Source organism: Schistocerca nitens, chromosome 3 (assembly GCF_023898315.1).
Source record: "Schistocerca nitens isolate TAMUIC-IGC-003100 chromosome 3, iqSchNite1.1, whole genome shotgun sequence".
Lineage (NCBI taxonomy): Eukaryota > Metazoa > Arthropoda > Insecta > Orthoptera > Acrididae > Schistocerca > Schistocerca nitens.
In genome coordinates, this window is record NC_064616.1 from 673,565,731 (window position 1) to 673,592,628 (window position 26,898).

Sequence of the window (26,898 nt, forward strand, 5' to 3'; positions counted from 1 at the left end):
TATACGCCCTCGCTCAAAGTCCGTCAACTGCACATACGGTTCACGTCCACGCTGTCGCGGCATGCTACCAGTGTTAAAGACTGCGATGGAGCTCCGTATGCCACGGCAAACTGGCTGACACTGACGGCGGCGGTGCACAAATGCTGCGCAGCTAGCGCCATTCGACGGCCAACACCGCGGTTCCTGGTGTGTCCGCTGTGCCGTGCGTGTGATCATTGCTTGTACAGCCCTCTCGCAGTGTCCGGAGCAAGTATGGTGGGTCTGACACACCGGAGTCAATGTGTTCTTTTTTCCATTTCCAGGAGTGTATTTAGGGGACCTGATTTACCACTGTGTGAGCCCAAAAAATCCTCTTCTACTAAAGGACACGGATGCACGATGGTACTTCACCATGAATTACATAATATGTAAATACTGTAGATTGGTTTTCATTCCACTTTGCTGCGAGTGGGAAGGTGTATCGCCAGTGTTATGGGTCATTTTTAAACATTTCGAGTATATGCTTTACGCAGTACATGATGTTCATCATTTTTATTTTTATTTTATTGTTAATAGAGTGGTGCTGATATTAATATGAGGATCTCTGTAGCAGACGCTGCAGAAAACTGTTGAATATGTGCTTCACGCATAACAGGATATTTTTCGAGCGTTTCGTGTAGGCCTCAACTGTTGAATATGTGCTTCACGCATAACAGGATATTTTTCGAGCGTTTCGTGTAGGCCTTGAGGGGACAAGTGATGTCGACGACCCACCGTGTCATCCTCATCCTTGTGGCGTCATACGCATGCGGTATGGAGGGGAATGTGGTCAGCACACTGCTCTCCCGGCAGCTTCGCCAAATTTCCAGACCGTGTAGCGGATATTTCACGTTCTTGTAGCTTCCCAATTGGCATCACAAGCGCATCCTTTAACAGCTCTCCCACCAAGGAAAAATTCTTGGCCGTACCGGGAAGCGAACACGGGTCCTCCACATGGTATCCATCTACGCTAACCACCCAGGCGGACATAACAGGATACTGGACATTTCTAATTACATCAAAGAGCAGAAGGTACATTGTGTTCCCCATTGTAAATCTTCGTCCGCGAGAAACCAATGGTCTTGTGAAGATTAAAAGTGTACAGGGTTCAGCGCAAAAGCTAGTATTCAGTTTCGTGCTCCTCAAAGTGTAGTAACTCGTTTCTCTATTAAAACACTGCTAATTATTCTTCTAGTAAACACTGAGTTCGGTGTCAAGAAATAACACTGCGGTCGAATACAGCCTTCATGGTTTTAACTACTATAGCCTTGAGGAGTCTCTGTTGATATTGCAACCAAGGCCCAAATGAATCATTGTTGATTTGGAACAACATGTCATTGGGAAGAACATGTCTTGACACGATCTTTGACGTGGTATGAGAGCGAGTGAATTTTACTTCACAACAGAGCATCAGAAACATAATGTTCCAAAATTCAACGAAATTTAAAGGTACTACGTCTGATAAACAAGAACACTTACGTGATTGTCTGTTCCACTTGCAGAGTAGTGCTATCAACGCTGCTTTTTGGAGCACTTGGGGCTTCCCCATCATTATACTTGTTGTCGGTTGAGACATAGGATATAATCTATTCTTTAGAGCTGTCAAGAGGAAAACCATGTTTTACAGTGGGGGCATAACATATAAACAGAGCAGTTTACTGACAGCTTCAGTGTAATTAAACTACTTCAACATGTGCAAAATACATGATCTTGCCGACGTGCAAGAAGATTCAGAAGAACGACAATGCTAAAAATTGAGGTAAAATCAGCAGGAGAAGCATGAATACGTGTCGCTGAATACCTTAATACATTGAAAATAATATGGGAAACCTTCAACCAGCAGTAGGCATAAAATTTAAGTTAATGATGACAGTTTAAATCTCAAGCAAGATTTCTTTTTAACGTCGCTTGACTCAACTTTGAGACACGACGCAACATCGTCTACATAACGGGCATATTCTAATATCTCTTCTAATGGTTCAAATGGCTCTGAGCAGTATGGGACTTAACTTCTCAGGTCATCAGTCTCCTAGAACTTAGAACTACTTAAACCTAACTAACCTAAGGACGTCACACACATCCATGCCCGAGGCAGAATTCGAACCTGCGACCGTAGCAGTCGCGCGGTTCCAGACTGCAGCGCCTAGAACCGCCCGGCCACTCCGGCCGGCTCTCTTCTAATATTATCACACAAGGCAATGAATCCATACAACTACAAGACAACTAACGAGAGAAGTAATAAGGACCATTCCAAAACGATCTCTCTACTTTAAAACATGGCTTAAAATAAATCCCTCGTGTTTTTGACATTTTTATTCTTAATTTCTTCGCAGTGCAATCGCTTTGATTGTTGGAACAGCTACAATAACAGGGAGTCAGTTGAAGGTTGACTCTTACAGAAGCAAAATCAGTTGTAACCTTAGCAACAAACTATGTAACCTACAGAGAAGTGAAAGCACGTAATACTTCCGGCTTTTCCGGTGAGGCGCTGTCACATTGATTAAATAATGTTTCTGCCTGTTATTCGCGTGTTTCCTGCAAGATATTTCAACAGCGTCTTCTTTAGGTGCTGTCTGATATTGATATTAGTGTGCGAAGTGTCCGGTATTTATGCCTATGTTGTGATAGGCGTTCCCTCGGCAGTCCGGGTCGCGTCAGGTGCTCTATCCGTGGTGTGCGCCGACCAATAGCAGCGGCTGTAGCGTTTTCCCACAGCCACGGCTGTTCGAACGCTGTGCGCGTACTTTGTGATTATTATCCGTTGTCAATATTGCTGAATTAAGTTCTGAATGCAGTCCAAGTCGTGCTAGACCTTTTGTCTTCAGATTGTCGTCATTTGAGACCTTCTATGAATTAGGGCGTTCTGTTACCGTTGTGTGCTGTGTTAAGCGTTCCGTCCGAAGTTCTTGCCCCTCCAGGAGCGGCTGCAGTGTTATTTTCCGGCCGATTGTGTTCAAATTGCCTGTCGAGACTCGGAAGAACGTCCTCAGATATTGTGTCTGTTGTCTGAGGTACCATTTTACGTACGTCCTTTGTTACATGTACGGGGCTCGTTCCACACTGGAATCAGTATCAGACAGCACCTGGAGAAGACTGCAAGGCACGCAGTTGAAATATCGTGCAGGAAAGGCGCGAATAACCGGCATAAAGCTCATTAATCAACAATATTTTTACAATGGATCAGTTCTTGTAAGGATTTCTGCTACAGGCTTCCTGTATAGTTGTTACTGTGGTGGAGCTTTCTGAGAAAATTCCATACTACGAGTTTTGTTTCTTAGGGCATGTACAATGAAGTTGCCAGGGAGACAGCTCGGGTGTACGCTGAAATTCATCTGAAACGAGAAGGGATACGTCCTTGTGCAGACACTTTTCAGGCTCTAGTACAACGAGCTCGAGACAGGGAATTTGCATCCGGCGAAACGCTAGCGAAGCAGTCCTGTGCGAAATCGTAGCCGTGTCACCGCGTTAGATATGGTACACACAAAGCCACACATGACTACAAGGACGCTCGTTAAGGAACTGCAAATCTCACGCATCACGGTAAGTCACATTTTAAAATACTCTGGCATAGACCCACATCACCTGCACGGGCACCAAAGGCTTTCAGTGGATGATAAGGCCACTTTACAGGAGAATTAAGGTTTTGCTGCACATATGTGCCAAGTCATACTGACTGATATTATTGAACTCTGTGAACCCCTGTTGGATGTGTAAAGCAGACCATCAGCACCGACGGACCGTCAGTTGCTGGGGTGGTATTTTAGGTAAGTGTGTTGCTGGTCCCCATTTATTTGAAGGCAGTTTGAACGGGAGAACGTACATCAATTTCCTACGGGACGAACTACTTGCTCTGCTCGACGAAAATGATTTAAGAAAGAGGTAAGTAATGTAAATGCCAGAGGCTGGTGCACCCGTCCACTGCATTACATCTCCTCGCCAAGTAGCACGGAATCTTGTTCCCAATAAAACAGTAATCAGACACCCATGTGGAAGCTGAATGGTCAGCTAGGTCACACTCGCCGTCTGGCCTCGACTTCTATTTCCGGGGAACAATGAAAAATTGTATCAAGCAGGCTATATCTGCACTTGATGGTACAGTCATGCTCAAAAGTATCCGAACGATCTGAATTGCATTTCGCCTGATTCGCATGCAACCCACATAACGCAGCTGTCTAGCAGGTCCTCTAAACGCTCCTTGGTATAGTCGTTTGACTGTTGAAAATGGTTCCAACAAGTCACCACTAGAAAACACTACTCTGTATCGCAATAACTCAAGATGTAAAGTAATATTACGATACTACAAATATCAGGGAACACCTTATCACAGGTAAGACTGTCCTTAAGGCTTGTAAGCTCACACTTATTACAATAAATGACATACACGAAATCTTACCACTCTCATCATTACGTCAGATAGGTAATGCACGTAGTAAGTTCGTCGTATTCATGATTTCCTCATCAAAGTGACATACCGTACTTATTATTTAACACAAAATGACTTTAAAAATTTAAGTTATTCACGAGCAGCTAGTTGAGAATATGTATGAACTTCAAATGAGACGACGAACCGTCTCGTTCTGCATATGGAATCAAACCCAGGTCATGCAGACTAAGCAAAGATTTCGTGACTGACGGAAACTAACAGTCATTCCTGATTAGGCATACAGAGAGTGATATACCTCGATTTTAGACGGTATCAGTTAGCAAATATCAACTTTAAATTACAGCACGCAAACATTTTTAACGGACGCGAATTCCTACCCAGCACCTATTGTCCCTGTTAACGAACTGCGAGAGATGTTAAATATTGCTTCTTAACAAGTAACTTATTTGAAATGCAGTGAGGTAAAAACTTTGTGTTGGACAGGGATTCGAACCCAGAACCTAATCGGATAGATATCGAAGCACAATCAACTGTGACATATCGTATTTTCTCAGAAGTAGCTAGATGTTTCAACTGAAATGACGAGACGAAACATTAATTTTTTCCTTCCCAGGACTCCAACCCAGCACCTATCGCTGTTTTATTCTAGAGAAAACGAACGTTAAATACAGGTTTGTTGCACCAGCAGCGACATGTGAGCATGTTTGAACTAGAAATAATATGACTACGAGTTCAGTGCTGACTGGTAATAGAGCCCCACACATATTGTTGTTGACTACACACAAAGAGACGTCAGCTACCGAAGTTTTCTCCACCAGCAGCTCGGAATAACATCTTGAACTTACAGTGATCTCGCAAATAGTTCTGTGTCTCACTGGGAGTCAAAAACGTCAAATATCGTTAGTGTTGACAACGAATGAAAATACATTAAACATCGAGAGTATTATCCACCAGCAGATAATTGTTCTCATGGTAGATCTTGATAACACATAATGAAATCTTTAGTGTCGCGCCAGGATTCGAACCCATTCACTCGCAATATGTGGATATGTTGAGGAATCTGCAATTTTAAATAAACAACAAATTGTAGCCGAGCTGTATTGTCACGAAGGGAACAAATTCCGCGTTAAGGGCGGTCTCGGTTGCAATTCCAGTTCAGAACCAATTTTATCAAATGGGCTCAAATGGCTCTGAGCACTATGGGCCTCAACTACTGAGGTCATTAGTCCCCTAGAACTTAGAACTAGTTAAACCTAACTAACCTAAGGACATCACACACATCCATGCCCGAGGCAGGACTCGAACCTGCGACCGTAGCGGTCTCGCGGTTCCAGACTGCAGCGCCAGAACCGCGCGGTCACTTCGGCCGGCCCAATCTTATCGACAGACAGAAGCTCAGATAAAAGATGCTGTAAGTGTCCTGTGATCCTACATAGCGTTTGTTTCGTCACTAGAAATAAATTACTAGTATAACAAAGGTTACTGATGATAGAGTTTCTACATGCCGCCACTCCAGACTTTATTGTGGCTCAACCTAACGTCTACTTGGTAGAGAAGGAACATCTTTTTTAATGTGAATTTCAGACCACAATTCCATTATATCTTCTTCACTTGGTGTAGACAGAAGAGAATGGAATCTGTCTCTCCCTATCTAAAATCACTGACCGAAGTTGGAATCGAACCCAGACCATACATTTATGAACCTATCATCAGCGCAAGAGACCACCAAATCCTCTTTGGAGTGGCTCATTTTTCTATCATAACGCTGATGTGCCACACTGGCTAAGAATTCTGACACACAGGGTCCCTGTATCAATTTGCAGCATGTTCAGTAAATTCATTTCCTTGGTTGACCTAATCACCATGAACTAGCTGACTCGGCTCCCCAGTGCATACATTCAACTTTATTTTGTAATCACCAAAATAAAATCACGTAACTGCCACCAACACAGAACTGCCAAGAGTGTAGGATGCAGAAATTTAAATAGGAAGTGTTCCTTTCCACTTGAGCGACTCTATTGCGCTATCTGTTTGTTGAAAACGTCGTGCAGTGCAAAAGAAAAGATATAACTGTTTGTCTCTCAGAATTCTACACCCAGCCACATACATTAGCTCACAGCGCTGTGGAATGCAGAAGTTCTGGAGGAATTGTTTTGGAGTTTTGGAGCTCTTGTGCCTATGTGTCAACTAGTAGCGTAATGCTAACTATCCCGCGCGGTAGATAAGATGTCGCGAGTTCGAGTACATTCACTGCCATATTGTTTTAAAACGCAATTCTGCTGTCTGCTAAAGTTATCAATCTAATGGAACTTTTAACATAATTCCCTTCACGTCTCAACCCAAAATAGTCGTATGTGGAAAAGGGGCTAACTTCTGCGACATTTTGTTCATTTCAGGTTTAACAGACAGCCAGACAGTAGATGCATCTCGAAACTTTTGTATTATGTATGGGTAGAGCGCATCGTGCCAAAATACGTCGGAAAAGTACTTTCTACATTAGCTGTCGTCTGGTAGTAGCATTTTATTCTTCTTCAAACCTTGTTTGACAGCTTTAACTCAGAACAAGTTTTCTACATGCATTTAATCAGTAAAACGCATGTGCATTTTCAGACTGTTATAGATAACATCAGAGAATTCACATATACCGTTAATGATTAATTTCTCTCTCATGTTTACTATTGTTTCAACATCACTAAAGGAAACCTTAAGAAAATTGTGAACTGTATTATAAGAAATGAAATAAAGCTTCCCGCAATAACCTTACGACGAAAGTCTAAGTTTCTCACCATTGCACTGTGAGCCGACAGTATTTTCTTGCGATTTCCTTATCGATGTTTGATCTGACCGTTTGTAGCTCTTTCACATAAGGGATACAAACGCTACACTCAGTGAGACTGGTACTGCGAACCGTAACAGACGCATTTTCACAGGTCAGAACGTTACCACAGAGCTGGCGGAGAAGAATGTGACCTAGATTCCTCTTACGAGACCAATAGTAGCTAGAACTCGTAAACCGCTATTTAAAAGACGAGATTAGTTGCGATTTCCACGTGCAACGACTTTCTTGGGCTGAAAACCGTAAATTTACAATCTTTTGTTACACCTCAACCGATAATAACTCGGATTGTTGTTGTTGTTGTTGTTGTTGTTGTCTTCAGTCCTGAGACTGGTTTGATGCAGCTCTCCATGCTACTCATTCAATGGAAATGACAGGTAAAATGAAGTGAACTTTGAGGCTTAATTCCGTGCACACCAGGAAGTAACTCGTCGATCACAGAGTTGTCAAACATGCATTACCTATCTGACGTAATGATGAGAGTGGTATGATTTCAGGTATGTCATTTATTGTAATAAATGTGAGCTTACAAGCCTTAAGGACAGTCTTACCTGTGATAAGGTGTTCCCTGATATTTGTAGTATCGTAGTGTTACTTTAGATCTTGAGTTATTGCGATACAGAGTAGTGTTTTCTAGTGCTTACTTGTTGGAACCATTTTCAATAGTCAAATGACTGTACCTAGGAGCGATTCGAGGACCTGCTAGACAGCTGCGTTATGTGGGTTGCATGCGAATCAGATGAAATGCAATTCAGGTCGGTCGGATACTTTTGAGCACGACTGTACGTATGATGTACCGCTTGCAACAGCTAGAATCTGTTCGTGTCTTGGGCGAGAAAAAAATTGTTGTTTGTTTGAATACGTATTGTAAGGGACTGATCCAATGAAATACTAATTAGTTTTGTTTCCCTAATTTTCTTCTTCCCGTTTTTTGTTTTGTTTTCTCTAATCAGCATTTGTTGCTACTCTGACCAGACTTTAGGACTTCGTTTTTATGTTTCGTTGACTGTTAATGCGTCACATTTATACAACGAAGAAGCCATAACGAAGTAACAAAATGAGCTCATTCTTGATTATAAAATCAGTTACAGAAAATTGTATTGGTAGCAAATAAGTAGTTTATTGACTGTCTAGTCGGTCTGGTATTGCTTCTTAAATGTATGGTTTTCGGACTCATTAAGTGTAGTAGCTAAGCAAAATTAAAGATGTTCCGTCTAATTTGTGCTATGTTTTAATCACAAATCTCTGTAAAATTCAGTAAATATTATCGTGTTTGTTGTTGTTGTTGTGGTCTTCAGTCCTGAGACTGGTTTGATGCAGCTCTCCATGCTACTCTATCCTGTGCAAGCTTCTTCATCTCCCAGTACCTACTGCAACCTACATCCTTCTGAATCTGCTTAGTGTATTGATCTCTTGGTCTCCCTCTACGATTTTTACCCTCCACGCTGCCCTCCAATGCTAAATTTATGATCCCTTGATGCCTCAAAACATGTCCTACCAACCGATCCCTTCTTCTAGTCAAGTTGTGCCACAAACTTCTCTTCTCCCCAATCCTATTCAATACCTCCTCATTAGTTACGTGATCTACCCACCTTATCTTCAGCATTCTTCTGTAGCACCACATTTCGAAAGCTTCTATTCGCTTCTTGTCCAAACTGGTTATCGTCCATGTTTCACTTCCATACATGGCTACACTCCATACAAATACTTTCAGAAACGACTTCCTGACACTTAAATCTATACTCGATGTTAACAAATTTCTCTTCTTCAGAAACGATTTCCTTGCCATTGCCAGTCTACATTTTATATCCTCTCTACTTCGACCATCATCGGTTATTTTACTCCCTAAATAGCAAAACTCCTTTACTACTTTAAGTGTCTCATTTCCTAATCTAATTCCCTCAGCATCACCCGACTTAATTTGACTACATTCCATTATCCTCGTTTTGCTTTTGTTGATGTTCATCTTATATCCTCCTTTCAAGACACTGTCCATTCCGTTCAACTGCTCTTCCAAGTCCTTTGCTGTCTCTGACAGAATTACAATCTCATCGGCGAACCTCAAAGTTTTTACTTCTTCTCCATGAATTTTAATACCTACTCCGAATTTTTCTTTTGTTTCCTTTACTGCTTGCTCAATATACAGATTGAATAACATCGGGGAGAGGCTACAACCCTGTCTCACTCCCTTCCCAACCACTGCTTCCCTTTCATGCCCCTCGACTCTTATAACTGCCATCTGGTTTCTGTACAAATTGTAAATAGCCTTTCGCTCCCTGTATTTTACCCCTGCCACCTTCAGAATTTGAAAGAGAGTATTCCAGTCAACATTGTCAAAAGCTTTCTCTAAGTCTACAAATGCTAGAAACGTAGGTTTGCCTTTTCTTAATCTTTCTTCCAAGATAAGTCGTAAGGTCAGTATTGCCTCGCGTGTTCCAACATTTCTACGGAATCCAAACTGATCATCCCCGAGGTCGGCTTCTACCAGTTTTTCCATTCGTCTGTAAAGAATTCGCGTTAGTATTTTGCAGCTGTGACTTATTAAACTGATAGTTCGGTAATTTTCACATCTGTCAACACCTGCTTTCTTTGGGATTGGAATTATTATATTCTTCTTGAAGTCTGAGGGTATTTCGCCTGTCTCATACATCTTGCTCACCAGATGGTAGAGTTTTTTCAGGACTGGCTCTCCCGAGGCCATCAGTAGTTCTAATGGAATGTTGTCTACTCCCGGGGCCTTGTTTCGACTCAGGTCTTTCAGTGCTCTCTCAAACTCTTCACGCAGTATCTTATCTCCCATTTCATCTTCATCTACATCCTCTTCCATTTCCATAATTTTTTCCTCAAGTACATCTCCCTTGTATAAACCCTCTATATACTCCTTCCACCTTTCTGCCTTCCCTTCTTTGCTTAGAACTGGGTTTCCATCTGAGCTCTTGATATTCATACAAGTGGTTCTCTTCTCTCGAAAGGTCTCTTTAATTTTCCTGTAGGCAGTATCTATCTTACCCCTAGTGAGACAAGCCTCTACATCCTTACATTTGTCCTCTAGCCATCCCTGCTTAGCCATTTTGCACTTCCTGTCGATTTCATTTTTGAGACGTTTGTATTCCTTTTTGCCTGCTTCATTTACTGCATTTTTATATTTTCTCCTTTCATCAATTAAATTCAATATTTCTTCTGTTACCCAAGGATTTCTATTAGCCCTCGTCTTTTTACCTACTTGATCGTCTGCTGCCTTCACCACTTCATCCCTCAGAGCTACCCATTCTTCTTCTACTGTATTACTTTCCCCCATTCCTGTCAATTGTTCCCTTATGCTCTCCTTGAAACTCTCTACAACCTCTGGTTCTTTCAGTTTATCCAGATCCCATCTCCTTAAATTCCCACCTTTTTGCAGTTTCTTCAGTTTCAATCTGCAGTTCATAACCAATAGATTGTGGTCAGAATCCACATCTGCCCCTGGAAATGTCTTACAATTTAAAACCTGGTTCCTGAATCTCTGTCTTACCATTATATAATCTATCTGAAACCTGTCAGTATCTCCAGGCTTCTTCCATGTATACAGCCTCCTTTCATGATTCTTGAACCAAGTGTTAGCTATGATTAAGTTATGCTCTGTGCAAAATTCTACAAGGCGGCTTCCTCTTTCATTCCTTCCCCCCAATCCATATTCACCTACTATGTTTCCTTCTCTCCCTTTTCCTACTGACGAATTCCAGTCACCCATGACTATTAAATTTTCGTCTCCCTTCACTACCTGAATAATTTCTTTTATCTCGTCATACATTTCATCTATTTCTTCATCATCTGCAGAGCTAGTTGGCATATAAACTTGTACTACTGTAGTAGGCATGGGCTTTGTGTCTATCTTGGCCACAATAATGCGTTCACTATGCTGTTTGTAGTAGCTAACCCGCACTCCTATTCTTTTATTCATTATTAAACCTACTCCTGCATTACCCCTATTTGATTTTGTATTTATAACCCTGTAATCACCTGACCAAAAGTCTTGTTCCTCCTGCCACCGAACTTCACTAATTCCCACTATATCTAACTTTAACCTATCCATTTCCCTTTTTAAATTTTCTAACCTACCTGCCCGATTAAGTGATCTGACATTCCACGCTCCGATCCGTAGAACGCCAGTTTTCTTTCTCCTGATAACGACGTCCTCTTGAGTAGTCCCCGCCCGGAGATCCGAATGGGGGACTATTTTACCTCCGGAATATTTTACCCAAGAGGACGCCATCATCATTTAATCATACAGTAGAGCTGCATGTCCTCGGGAAAAATTACGGCTGTAGTTTCCCCTTGCTTTCAGCCGTTCGCAGTACCAGCACAGCAAGGCCGTTTTGGTTAATGTTACAAGGCCAGATCAGTCAATCATCCGGACTGTTGCCCCTGCAACTACTGAAAAGGCTGCTGCCCCTCTTCAGGAACCACATGTTTGTCTGGCCTCTCAACAGATGCCCCTCCGTTGTTGTTGCACCTACGGTATGGCCATCTGTATCGCTGAGGCACGCAAGCCTCCCCACCAACGGCAAGGTCCATGGTTCATGGGGGGGATTATCGTGTTAGGGTTATCGTGTTAGGGGTATAGAAACTGTAACACCTCACCGTTTCGGGAAATCGTCACGAATGTGATAATGTATTGGGCTATATTACTGCTGTTGCCACATGGATTGCTCTCAACCGGTCTCTAAGAAAGTCCATACACAAAACAGACACTGAATGATCTGTAAACATTTGTTCACCACATCTTCCCTGCTCGACTTGCCCCGGCACGTGTGCCGCCACATCAAGTGCTGTCTGTTTCCGCCATCCAGCTGCCCTACTCAGCCGCTACTGGAGTACTGGTTATTCTTCGTACATTAGTGTCTCTTTTAATACACATTGATAAATCGAATACCACATTAGTATAATATTGCACCGCTCTAGCGACTGGGCTTGTTCAATTACTTTAAAAATCATTTTGTTTGTAATGTCAAACAAACCGTCTACATCAACCGACGTGTCTGTCAAGTACAAAATCTTTTGGTTGTTTAAAATGATGTGGATCTCTGTGATACATTGATCTTCGTATTTACATGTTACAACTGTGACAACACCTGCACATCCCCATTTTATCGGCCTTCGGGCACTCTCTCTCTCTACACACACAAAATCCTACAACTTCAAACTTAGCTCAGCTACACTCCCACACATTTTAGCCGTATCTTTACCATCTGGTACCGAAGATACCCTTGTTAAATATGAAATACTATTAATAATACTATCAGACTTCATTATCTTCCTTTCATTTTCAGAAACGGCTAAGGTACAACGAATATCTTTATGAAAAGTCGGAAGTACCTCGCTAAACTAGTCAATGCAGTGACTCGCAATTCCACTCTGATATCTTGCATCAGGTGTAATCTATCTCATTGCATCTACAGCAGCTCCAGCCTCATTCGGGCCCAGAGGTTGTTCAGTTTCCTTAACAGGTCACAACGCGCACACGTCGCGTATCCACAGTTCTTCTAAAATTACACATATTCATCAACCACAAAAGTACAATGAGATTTACCACAGCATCTGCAACAGAAACTTGTCCCTTCGGTTCGACTTGCCACTCCTGTTTATCATGACTTCTTTCTCTACAAAATTCATAAAATTATCTTCAGAAGAATGTAATCTGAGATCAACACGTCTTCCTAACTATTTAAAATCTTCGTCCACCTTAATTCTTTCCTCTATCTTTCAGTTCTGTATCACGAAATTTCATGTGTAAATACTACAGTCTCTTTACAAACACAGAGACATAGCTACAATTACTAAACTTATGTTATACACCATCGGCTTATAAAACCAGCATCGGCAGGTAGCTATGGGAATTTTGCGGCGTAGCGATGTTTGAACGCCACTATTAGCAGGGAATGTGAATCGACTACGCACATTTAACGGAACGCCTCTGACCTTCACCCTTCTAGGACCTCTCTCCTTCACCTTCAGTCCCCTAATTAGTTTAAAGTATCTACAAAAACTGTTAGTAAACAACACAAAACCACTACTTAAATATCTATCGAAATCTCACATCTTATACGATAAATGTCTGAAATACTATTTGGAACAATGTGTTTAACGTCCATTTGACGAGTTGGAACAGGAAAGGAATTTTCCACTGTAATTGGCAATACATAAAGGTATAAGATTCTGCCAATTCCTTAACTCAGTAATAGCAACATTGCACCCGTATCTCATTTCAGTTAGTAAACAGAGTGACAAGTGCTCATATTTTGATTTTTCATTAGAAAATTATGCCTTACTCTTAGCTGATGCAAAGACAAAACCTAGTACACTTGGAGAAACAAAATTAAAATTCCCGCTTAATTTTTAAATAGGCTGTCAGTACAATTAAAAGCGAAAATCCCTTTTAATCAAGGCAAGTAGGGGCTCTGTAGTAAGGAGGCAGGCAACAGCCTTTGACGGACTCCGCTTAATAATTATGTATGCCTTATTAGGCTAAGAGCTGAAGATGAATTTAGCACCTCTAACACCATCTGCATTTATTTTTTCTCCTTTTTTAGAGCGTCCCAAAGCCGGCTTACAATTAAGCGGCAAATCCTCTTCTCAGGTCGGCTGTTCAGGCAGTGAAGTACCCGGCAGGAGTAGCTCCTCGTAAACACGCCCTCGCAGCCAAAGCCACTTGGTGCAACTCTGTCCACACCCAACTGTTAAGTAACCATTAATTTTCGAAAGGGCGCTTTGGCATTCCCGGTAAGACCCTGACCATTAATTGGGTACGAATTCGTCTCAGATCCTTCACTTTACTTTTTTCTTTTGTACGCGTAACAAAAAATGCAACGTGAGATGTACAGAAAGCGAAAACAAATTTTGTTCCACTTACAAGAATTCCATTTGACCCACTTTTGGGATTCATAGTATACTTTTAAATCTTATTCCTCGTGTGTATTTAAGTAAATTTCCAAAATTGATTTTATACTTACATTTTGGCTATGGATGCCCAAAAGATAGCATTTTTAATATGTGCTCCAGTCACAGAAACGCTTCGCTCAACTGAACCGTCGACTCGAGTAACGTATATGATTTGGGGTGATCTTACTGGGATAGCTGATGTCACACTGCTAAGAAATTCATGCTGGTGAAGAAAGTAACGTTTGTGCCAAACCTATGGCTACAAAACAAACGCATCTATACCCAAGAGAAGCATCTGGATGATTAAATAGTTATCTTCTGATTCCAGATCAGCTCTTGAATGCTGAAATACTTCCTCAGTCGATGAGACATTCATTCAGATGCATATGGCAACGTGAGCATGATATTACACAGATTACAGTTAGTAATAAAACTGTTACAATGTGGCCGGCCGCTGTGGCCGAGCGGTGCTAGGCGCTTCAGTCCGAAACCGCGCTGCTGCTATGGTCGCAGGTTCGAATCCTGCCTCGGGCATGGATCTGTGTCATGTCATTAGGTTAGTTAGGTTTAAATAGTTCTGAGTCTGGGGGACTGATGACCTCAGATGTTAAGTCTCATAGTGCTTAGAGCCATTTGAACCAATTGTTACAACGTACTATATAAAAGCTCACCGCAGTACGCCTGGAAGTGAAACAACAGAGAAGATACACTAAGAAGACACTTACTAAAGTAAAAAGGAACATGCAAGAGAGCAAGTCTTTAAATATTTTTCAAATTAATAATTGGACAAAAATGGTGCGCATATTGGTAACAGTAATCCAATTAGAAAGACACTGTCTCGAGAAATATTTGTGTTCAACTGAATCTCGTACAGGAAACAATAAATCACATTAACTTTACTGTACTACCATTATACATTTCGGTCCACAAATAAATTTTGCTGATGGTTGTTCGATAAAGAACGAGGACGACAAACGTTTGATGGCGCTAGATCAGAAGTAGTAGTGCGACAGAGATTGCTTTGCAACCAAGCTCCTGAATAGGTTCTTAGGTAAAATCAGCAAAGTGTAGACGGGCGTTCTCATACAGTAGATAGACTAGTTGCAGTTTCCTTGCTCGCTTTTCGTACGTTGTGACCACAAGGGGCCTCAGTTGTTGAATACTGTTGTTGTTGTTGCTGTTGTGGTCTTCAGTCCAGAGACGGATGTTATGCAGCTCTCCATGCTACTCTATCCTGTGCAAGCTTCTCCATCTCCGAGTAACTACTGCAACCTATATCCTTCTGAATCTGTGCCTTGGTCTCGCTCTACGATTTCTATCCTCCGCGCTTCCCTCCAGTACTAAACTGATGATCTCTTGATGAAAATGATGGTTCAAATGACCCTGAGCACTAATCGACTTAACTTATGAGGCCGTAAGTCGCCTAGAACTTAGAACTAATTAAACCTAACTAACCTAAGGACATCATGCACATCCATACCCGAGGCAGGAATCGAACCTGCGACCGTAGCGTTCGCTCGGTTCCAGACTGTAGCGCGTAGAACCGCACGGCCACTCCGGCAGGCGATCTCTTGATGCCTCAGAATGTGTTGTACCAACCGATCCCTTCTTCTAGGCAAGTTGTGCCACAAATTCCTTTTCTCTCCAATTCTATCCAGTACCTCTTCACTAGTTGCTTGATCTGCCCATCTAATCTTCAGAATTCTTCTGTTTCGAAAGCTTCTACTCTCTTCTTGTCTAAACTATTTATTGTCCATGTTTTACTTCAATGCATGGCTACATTAGACGGAAATGCTTTCAGAAAGGACTTCCTGACACTTAAATCTATACACGATGTTAACAAATTTCTCTTCTTCAGAAACATTTTCCTTGCCATAGCCAGTCCACATTTTGTATCCTCTCGACTTCGAACATTGTCAGTTATTTGGGTTCCCAAATATCAGAACTCATTTACCACCTTAAGTGTCTCATTTTATAATCTATTTCCCTTAGCATCTCCTGAATTAATTCGACTACATTCCATTATCCTCGTTTTGCTTTTGTTGATGTTCATCTTATATCCTTCTTTCAAGACACTGTCCATTCCATTCTACTGCTCCTCTAGATCCTTTGCTGTCTCTGACAGAATTGCAGTGTCGTCGGCAAACCTCAAAGTTTTTATTTCCTCTCCATGGATTTTAATTCATGCTACAAATTTTTCTTTTATTTCCTTTAATACTTGCTCAATATACAGATTGAATGACATCGGAGAAAGGCTACAACCTTGTCTCACTCCCTTCCTAACCACTGCTTCCCATTCATGCCCTCGACTCTTATAACTGCCATCTGGTTTCTGTAAAAATTGTAAATAGCCTTTCGCTCCTGATATTTTACACCTACCACCTTTAGAATTTGAAGGAGAGTATTCCATTCAACATTGTCAAAAGCTTTCTCTAAGTCTACAAATGCTAGAAACATAGGTTTGCCTTTCCTTAATCTTACTTCTAAGATAAGTCGTGGGGTCAGTATTGCCTCACGTGTTCCAACATTTCTACGGAATCCAAACTGATCTTCCCCGAGGTCGGCTTCTACCAGTTTTTCCATTCGTCTGTAAAGAATTGATGTTAGTATTTTGCAGCCGTGGCTTATTAAACTGATAGTTCGGTAATTTTCACACATTTCAACACTTGCTTTCTTTGGGACTGGAATTAATATATTCTTCTTGAAGTATGAGGGTATTTCACCTGTCTCATATATCTTGCTCTCCAGATGGCAGAGTTTTGTCAGGGCTGGCTCTGCAACGGCTATCAGTAGATCTAATGGAATGTTGTCTACTCCCGGGGCCTTGTTTCGACGTAGGTCTTTCAGTGCTCTGTCAAATTCCTTACGTAGTTTCGCACCTCCTATCTCATCTTCATCTACGTCCTCTTCCATTTCAATAATATTGCCCTCAAGTACATCGATCGTGTATAGACTCTCAATATACTCCTTCCACCTTTCTGCCTTACCTTCTTTGCTTCGAACTGCTTTCCATCAGAGCTCTTGATATTCACACAAGTGGCTCCAAAGGTCTGTATAATTTTCCTCTATGCACTATCTATCTTACTTCTAGTGATATATGCCTCTGCATCCTCACATTTGTCCTCTAGTCATCCCTGCTTAGCCATTTTGCACTTCCAGTAGAGCTCATTTTTGAGAAGTTTGTCTTCCTTTTTGCCTCTTTCATTTACTGCATTTTTATATTTCCTCCTTTCATCAATTAAATTCAATATCTCTTTTGTTACACAAGGACTTCTACTAGCCATCGTCGTTTTACCTACTTGATTATCTGCTGCCTTCACTATTTCATCTCTCAAAGCTATCCATTCTTCTTCTGTTGTATTTCTTTTCCTCGTTCTTGTCAATCGTTTCCTGATACTCTCTGTGAAACTCTCTACAACCTCTGGTTCTTTCAGGTTATCCATGTCCCATCTCCTTAAATTTCGACTTTTGGCAGTTTCTTCAGTTTTAATCTACAGTTCATAACCAGTAGATTGTGGTCAGAGTCCACATCTGCCCTGGAAATAACTTACAATTTAAAACTTGGTTCTTAAATCCCTGTCTTACCAATATATAATCTATCCGAAACCTTGCAGTGTCTCCAGGACTTTTCCATGTATACAACTTTCTTTCATTAACCTTGAACAAAGTGTTACCTATGATTAGGTTATGCTCTGTGCAAAATTCGACCAGGTGGCTTCCACTTTCATTCCTTAATCCCATTCCATATTCACATACTACTTTTTCTTCTCTTCCTTTTCCTACTATCGAATTCCTGTCCCCCATAACTATTAAATTTTCACCTCCATTCACTATCTGAAAAGTTTTATTTATCTCATTATACATTTCTTCAAATTCTTCGTCATCTGCGGAGCTAGTTGGCATATAAACTTGTTCAACTGTGGTAGGCGTGGGCTTCGTGCCTATGTTGACTACAATAATGCGTCAGGTATCCTGTTCGTAGTAGCTTACCCGCGCTCCCATTTTTTTATTCATTATTAAACCTATTCCTGCATTACCCCGATTTTATTTTGTATTTATAACCCTGAATTCACCTGACAAGAAGTCTTGCTCCTCCTGCCTCCGAACTTCACTAATTCGCACTATATCTAGCTTTAACCTATTCATTTCCCTTCTTAAATTTTCTAACCTATCTGCCCGATTAAGGGATCTGACATTCCACGCTCCGATCCATAGAACGCCTGTTTTCTTCCTCCTGATAACGACATCCTTCTCTGCAATCCCCGCCCCGAGATATGAATGGGGGACTTTTCACCTCCGGAATATTTTACCCAAGAGAACGCCATCATCATTTAACCATACAGTAAAGCTGCTTACCCTCGGGAAAAATTACGGCTGTAGTTTCCCCTTGCTTTCCGCCGTTCGCAGTACGATCACAGCAAGGCCGTTTTGGTTAATGTTACAAAGTCAGATCAGTCAATCTTCCCGACTGTTGCCCCTGAAACTACTGAAAAGGCTGCTCCCCCTCTTCAGGAACCAAACGTCTGTCTGTCCTCTCAACAGGTACCCCTCCGTTGTGGTTGTTCCTAAGGTACAGCTATCTGTATCGCTGAGGCACACAAGCCTCCCCACCAACAAGGTCCATGGTTTATGGGAGGAGGCGTTGAATCATATACCAACGGAAACTGACACATCCCCAGGTGGCAGTTCTTAAAAAAAGAAAAGCATTTTCTTTGTGCCACTAGATTCATAACGTTACATTTTGAGAAGTCACACCGCCCTCGGCTTCTGTTCTTTCTTCTTTGTTAGGGACAATCGTTAATTTCTGTTTATGAAGTTAATACACTGTGGTTCAGATCCCCGTCTGAAAATCCCGATTTAGGTTTCTCGTTAATTCTTAAAATCGTAGTTTTTTACCATTTGTTGTTCGTCTATCTGTGTGTCTGTCAGTTAAGACCTCTTTTTCTCGTTAACAAGTAGAGGTATCTAGCATAGTTTATATCAAATACTAACGCCTACCTTCCCTTAGCGTTGTAAGTAATTTAAGCTTCTGAGTGAATGTAACCAAACGATACGGCATATTGTCACATATTATTATAGTCGCAGACTCACTCATCAAATCCTACAGATGAATAACTGAGACGCATGAGAAATGGTGGCCTAGAGGTGAAGCACGTGCTTGGCAATCGGAAATTCGTGGTATGGAAGAATAGTCTCTGGATGCGATCCATCCCACGAATGACCATGAGTATGATATAAAGCACACCCACTTTTCGGCTATCTCGCTGACCCGTTAGTACACCAATGATACGTCGTAAAACTTCTCCTAGTACCCAATACTCTTTCCCATAATGTCGTTTCCCTAGCTTGGATAGGTACTTTATGCAGATTTTCTGGTATCATACTGACTGTATCTCGATGGAGCTGGAGCGGTTTAATAGTGACGTAACGACTAATGATGATCTCGTATCCATTTCATATATCAGTGTATTGCTGCTTCGAGTCAGTGTCATATGATGTAAAGACATGGAGCCGTAAACATAACTGTTGAGTCACTTCCGACATGTTCCGCTGGGTGAGCTCTGTGCCGTTGTTAACATCTAGCTTGTCACTTCACTTAGATCTAAGAATTAAACAGCATTCACTAACTATTGCCCTGGTTACACATTCTACTTCAACTAACAGTTATACTCAAAATGTTCAGATGTGTGTGAAATCTTATGGGACTGAACTGCTAAGGTCATCAGTTCCTAAGCTTACACACTACTTAACCTAAATTATCCTAAGGACAAACACACACACACCCATGCCCGAGGGAGGACTCGAACCTCCGCCGGGACCAGCCGCACAGTCCAACAGTTATACTACTTCCTAGTATTCTATTTACTATTTACAACACTCACTTACAACCTACATCTGTTAAACGTTTGTACAGAGTAGGGTAAACAATAGTAGCCCGGAGAACAGAGAACAGAGTTCCAGGGTATAAAGAAACTCAGCAGAGGAAAGGAAATACAGAGCTAACCTGACTGTAGCAGATGTTGAAAGTGACCACCATTTATCTCTTGGCACTTTTGGGTCCTGATCAGTAAGTAGGTGAAGGCGGATCGAAACTGGACTGCTGGAACTGCTGCAAAATATTCTGCTGCAGTTCTTGAAGACTGTGAGGGTTGTTGCGATACACTTAACACTTGAGGGCTCCCCAAACAAAGCTACCGCACTCTGACAGATCAGGTGACCTGGGTGCTCAGCTAGGATCGCGACCATACTGATCTCTGCTAAAAAATCAGGTGTGATGATTGTGTAAATGTGCTCCAAAGTTCCGCAGGCTACTTGGGCAGTTGCTCCATCCTTTTGGTAGTATCTGTAGGTCTTTTTCTTCTCCATTAATACTGCCAGAAATTCACGTCCAATCGTATCCACTCGTCCGCGACACTTTTGTTTGCCCCGCTCTGTATAACTACTACACAAATCACTGTTTCTATGACATATGCATACTTCATAAAATGAATAACTTATTGCACAATGTCACATCAATGTTTCCTGCTAGACTAAATTAAATACATTAAGTCTCTACTGCCATCAACAACATTGTACAGAGACGTATCCTGCAACAGTCCCTTGAACCTACTGCCTAAAAAACCGTCTCCTTTCTCTTACTATTAATCTTCATGCACATATGCAACACAAACATAAATGAATCCATAATATATATATATATATATATATATATATATATATATATATATATATATATATATATATATATATATATATAAAAGCACTCGACTCTCACGAGAGCCTAGTGACGAAGCACTCATCCATTTCAACCTAAGTTTCTATTTGTATATCATAGCATGACAAGTTCGTTGTTACGAAATTCTTGTGGGGATGGTGTTTATCCCACGCACTCATTTTTATTAAGTTTAAGACTACATTTCTGTGCAGTAAATTTGTAACATAAGAACACAAATACATACATGACTCAAAAATTTCTTTTTATTTACAAACTATTATCTCTGGTAGGGTATAAGTCTAAGTACGATAAAATTCAAGACCCTATCTGTAATGGTGAATTATAAGAGGCGATCAAAAGGTTTCTATTCGAAGGCCTTACGGTCCAGAATCGGTATGCCAGTCAGGCAAAATTGCCGTGAACATTGAGGCAAACATCCCACTGATGCACCAGGTTGAAGATACCCATTTAGTAAAACATCATGTCCTGCTGCGTGAAGAAGTCTGTAACTGCCTGCCGCACATCTACATTCAACCGGAATCACCGACCCTCGAAGTCCATTTTCGAGAGACTAAAGGCGTTTTAAATGCATGAGGAGAGATCAGGACTGCAGGGTGAGTGCTCAAGTGTCTCATACTTGAGGTTCTCCATAATGGATGAGAGTGGTTTCACAGATAGACCGACGTCTTGTGTCGAATCGCGACGAGCATGAAACTTGGCGCACCATTCCACAATGGTGGTTTTCGACGGCCATCCAGCCTCGTATACGTTCTTCATTCTCCAGACTACGTTTACCAGTGTTTTTCCACCGTCAGCCATGAAAAGAATAACAGAAAGTTGGTTCTATTTCGATGCATTTGTTAATGACGTAGCCAGAGTTCACGTTTCCACATTTATCGTACACTCGTCAGAAGGACATTAATGTCACGCTAATCACTAGCCTACATGTCGGTGATTATATACCGACATCGGAATCCCGCTACGTTGCATACACCCTGCAACAACTCTCTCAAACAGAAACTATTTGATCGCCCCTTACAATACATATTATCACATATTTATTTATTTATGCATTTATTTTACCTGGCAAGATTAGGACCTTCAGGCCCTCTCTTACACCTAACCAGGCATACTCAGATTCAACAAATTTCAGTTTCTACAGAACATTAAGGACATATAACATGTAATACAGTATTAATGTTAAAGAAAAAAAATAGATATTATAAAAGTAGTACAATGACAATTATAACAAACAAAAAATAATTATAACAATCAATAATAATAAGAATAATAGTAATGACTATGTATATGAAAGTAAACATATTTTTCTTTTATGAATGTCAGTCCTATTGCTAGTTGGGAATTTTCTCGTTATATATTCTTGCAGCTTGTGAGTTATTCTCATCAAGCAGAGACATAAGACGATAGAATGGGGTGAAAGAGATATAGAAGAGGTAGTAGGTTACAGGAAGAGAAATAGAATGGTAAAATTCGAAGCTATGGTGGAGAGGAGAAAGAAAGAGATGAGAGGGGCACAACAATGGTGGCTATACCGTCCCTAATATGTAAGTCTTGAGTTCCCTCTTGAATGTTGAGTGGTTCTGGATAAGACGCAGATCACAGGAGTGCGCGTTCCATAGTCGTATGGCTGAGATGGAGAATGACACGGAGAAAGATTTTGTGTTATGTAAAGGTACAGCCAAGATGCTAGACGTATCCGATCTGGTATTGCGGTTGTGGAATGATGATAGGTGTTTAATGTGAGAAGATAAGTATTGGGGGCACCAGTGGCTAAGAAATCGATGAAGTAAGCACATCGTGTGGAGATCGCGTGCCTTATGTGGGCGTATCCAACCTAGCTGGGAGTATGAAGGACTGATATGATCATACAACCGTATATTGCACACGTATCTAACGCAAGCATTCATCACTAGCTCGAGGCGTCTCGAATTTTCACTATTTGTGCCGTGTTGAACTACATCACAGTTGTAAAGATTAGGCAAGACTAGTGTTTGGACTAATTTTTGTTTAACATGGGTTGGAAATATTTTTCTAAATTTTTGAATTGCATGTAGGGACGAGAGCGATTTCCGGCAAGCTGTGACTGTTTGTTCTTCCCAGTTTAGGTGTTCATCCAAGATTATTCCAAGGTCTTTTACTGTTTTTTGGTATGGTAGTTGGTTACCATTGAGGAGTATTTGAGGGACTGTTTCGCGAAAGTACCGACTGATTAACTTGGGATGAGATATAAGTATGACCTGGGATTTCTCGGGGTTTAGTTTCAGACATAGGTTCTGTGCCCATCGAGAAACAGAGCAAAGATCTGCGTTCATACTCGCTACTGCGTCAGCAATGTTCTTGGGGCTTGCACTTATGTACAGCTGGATGTCGTCGGCATATAGATGGTAGTTGCAGGAGTGAATCACTGAAGAAATATCATTAATGTACAGTGAGAAGAGTAATGGACTAAGGACGGAGCCTTGGGGAACTCCAGAGCGCACGTTTTCCCATGATGACTTTTCCGACCCACAAATGACTTGTTGACTTCTGTTTTTGAGGTAGCTGTCGAACCAGTGTATTGCGCTGTTTGAGAAATTCAGCTCCTTAATTTAATTAGTAATATCTCAAAGTCAACTGTATCAAAAGCCTTACTAAAGTCAAGCAGCGTTAGGTTGGTAGCTTCACGTCTGTCCATAGCATGTTTAATGTCATCAGTTACTTTGATTAATGTAGTTGCTGTACTATGGTGCTTTCGAAAGCCTGACTGATATTTGTCGTGGATGTCATGAGTTTTGAGGTAATCCGTCAGCTGTTCATGGACGATGTATTCTAGGGCTACAGATATTGCAGGTAGTATGCTGATCGGCCTGTAGTCACCTGGCGACTTAGGGTTGTCAGTCTTGGGTATAGGTTGAATTAAACTTTGCTTCCACTCAGTAGGATATGTACTACTGACAAGAGACAGGTTGAAGATGTCTGTGATAACTGGAGTAATAGTGTCTACGACGTTCTTAATCATGCCAATGCTCACTCCATCATTTCCTAATGCCTCAGAAGAGATTCTCATAATTGCCTTGTGTACTGTGCCGGTAGTGCCAAGTTTTAGGAAAAACTTGTCTCTCGAGAGATTGATATCTTGGGGCTGGTAATTTGTCGCTGCGTGGCAGTTTACAGCTGTTGAGAAGAAATCATTTAATTCTTCTGCAGACGCTTGATAAACAGCGTCAGATCTTCGCCTCCCTATACCGAAACTGCGCAGCTTTTTCCACAGTGCAGCAGGTTTTGATATGCCGCATACGACAGAGCGGGCATGTCTGATTTTGGAATTCCTCACGCTTTGCTTGGTTCTATTTCGGAGTTTCCTATAAGCTTCGTACGCCTCGGGAGTTGGGTTACGCTTGAAGGCCCTATGTGCAGCATCACGTTTATTAATTAACTGGTGTAATGCAGTGGTGAGCCACGGAGCGGGAGCTCTCTTTACCTTGACAGTGCGTTGAGGAGCATGTTTATCATACAGTGCAATAATTTTGCGACATAATTCCCGAATTTTTCCGTCTAGAGTCGGTTCATTGCTTATATCATGCCGAGGGATGTCTGAGCAATCCTTTTGAAGAGCGACATGGTTAACATTTTTTGGGTTTCTGTAGGTTACCAGGTGAGGTTTTTCTTTGGTAGTATGCACTGAGTAATTTAAGAATATCACGTCATGAGCAGAGAGTCCCGGAGCGGATGTCTGATTGGCGCGAATTATTTTATCTGGTTGCTTTGTTGCTATTATATCTATGAGTGTATGGCTGTGTGGCGTGTGATGAGTTGGGTCCAGCGGTGTTAAACTCATATCATTGGAGTGGAACAGTCTCCTTAGTTTCTCTGCAGAGGGAGATTTTAACTGTAAGTCGATGTTTGTGTCGCCCATAATGATTATGTGTTCATACAGTGTCACGAGCGAGGGCAGGGCAGACTGAAAGGAGGACATAGCACCGACGTTTGGAGGTTTATAGATTACTCCAATTAGCAGTTTCTGATTTGATGTATTTATTTCGAAAAACAAGAACTGTGCTTCTCCTTCGCCCTTTGCATCCAATGTGCATAGTATAGTAGGTCTCAGATCAGAGCGAACATAGGCACCCACACCACCCCCGCGTCGTGTTTCACGATCTGCCCTTACGAGAGAGTAACCAGTGATTCGGAAAGCGTCGGAAGAAATGTTTGGTTTCAACCAAGTTTCAGAGACGAGGATAATATGGAACAGCGATTGGCAGAACAGGTCACAGAACTCGTCGAAGTGAGCCGTTAGCGACTGAGCGTTCGCGTGGGCCACAAAGAGCCCGCCGCCGGAACCGGTCCGTCCCATTGTGGCCGCCTGTAGGACCGAGCGCGCTCCGTTTACCTGTTGGCCGGAAGAGGGACAAAAGCTGGATTTCGCGGGGGAAGACATATTTACAGGTGTGTCCAAGGTCGTGACTGACTCAAGCGTCTGTGGGCTTAAGGTGAAAGACAAGCTGGAGGTATGGGAGAAGGGAGCGAAAAGAAAGATGGAAAGTGGCAGTAGTGGTTACGAAAAAGATAATAGTAGTAGTAGTGGTAGTGACGAGGATGAAAATAACAGATATAGAAAGGCGGTGTTAAGGAGATTCCTGTTAATTGAGAATGTTAATTCCCGTTTGACTGGCAATATGAATATACATGAGCACTTATGATAGACAAATAAAGAAGCAATATTTATGTGAAACAATTGACTGATTTAAATAGAGTACTTATGGTACTTATAGAAATAACGAAGCAATATTTACGTAAAAAAATGAAAAGAAAGAATAAAAATTAACTTATATTAGACAGAGTACAACATGAGACTTTGTGTCTCGCGAGATTTCGCTCAGTCTTTCAGTTCGGACATGTTCGTCACCGTTTTCCGCCCTCCTTCCGTCTTAACTACGATCCTGCCATCCTGGGTCCATACATTTTGAAGGCCGAACTGTGTAATCGCAGTGTTCAAAACTTTTAGTCTTTCGCGCGTCAGATCTTCCCTCAGGGTAACCCCACTCTTGGCGAGTTTTCTTTTCTGAGCAAACACTTCAGCTCTTTTCCGGTATGACACAAATTTAATTATTATGGGCCTGGGTTTCATGGCACCTGGTATCCTGCGCCCAACACGGTGGCTTCTGTCAATATCGGACACGTCGATCTGCACGCCAAGTTTTTCACGCACGAGGCTAATGGCCAGGTCGTTGGTGTTTTCACGATCGTTTTCAGCTACCCCGAACAAGCGCAAGCTGTTCCTTCGCTGATACTGCTCAATTTCATCGGTGGCCGCAGACAGTTTAGCTTCTAGGTCGGCGGCTTTTTTCTCTTGTGCGGCCAGGCACTTTTTAAGAGACTGGATTTCGGTGCTGTTGCGCCCGACAGACTCTTGCAGTTTGTCCATGACCGCGGCCGTCACAGAGTCCGTGATGGACTGCACGATTACGTCTAGCGTGTCTTTGCTGTGCAGCGCCGCACTCACCTGGGACCGGACGAGCTCCCCGATGTCGGGAAGCGAGGCCTCACCTGCCGGCGGAGACCGGGCGCCCGCGCTGCCTGCGCCCCTGTGGCCTCGCCTGCTGCCGCTTACTCATGCTCTTCCCATTTTTCACTCACTTATCACTTATCACTTGTGGTAATCAACGGAGAACAACACACCACGGCAAGTAACACTTGTTTAGTCGGATGCACACGTTGTGGACTGCCGCACTTCTCTGTAACACCTTCAATGAGCGGAAAAACTCGCGAGCCAAAGAAACGCGCGTCACTCAGTGGCCGCCATCTTACTATCATAATGAGTAGCCATGGCTTCTTCTGTAGGTTCTATAGTCTGACCATCAACTTGGTCCATAAAATTTCATATGGCTCTAGCTTAGCCTTTCGTCAATAAATCTTTGCCTAGCATCTCTGGTACAAATAAATATTCCCTAATGCCTTTGCAAGATCACGTATACAAGAAAGAATCGTAGGGGGTAGAGCACCTCCCACTTTCGACAGAACAATAAA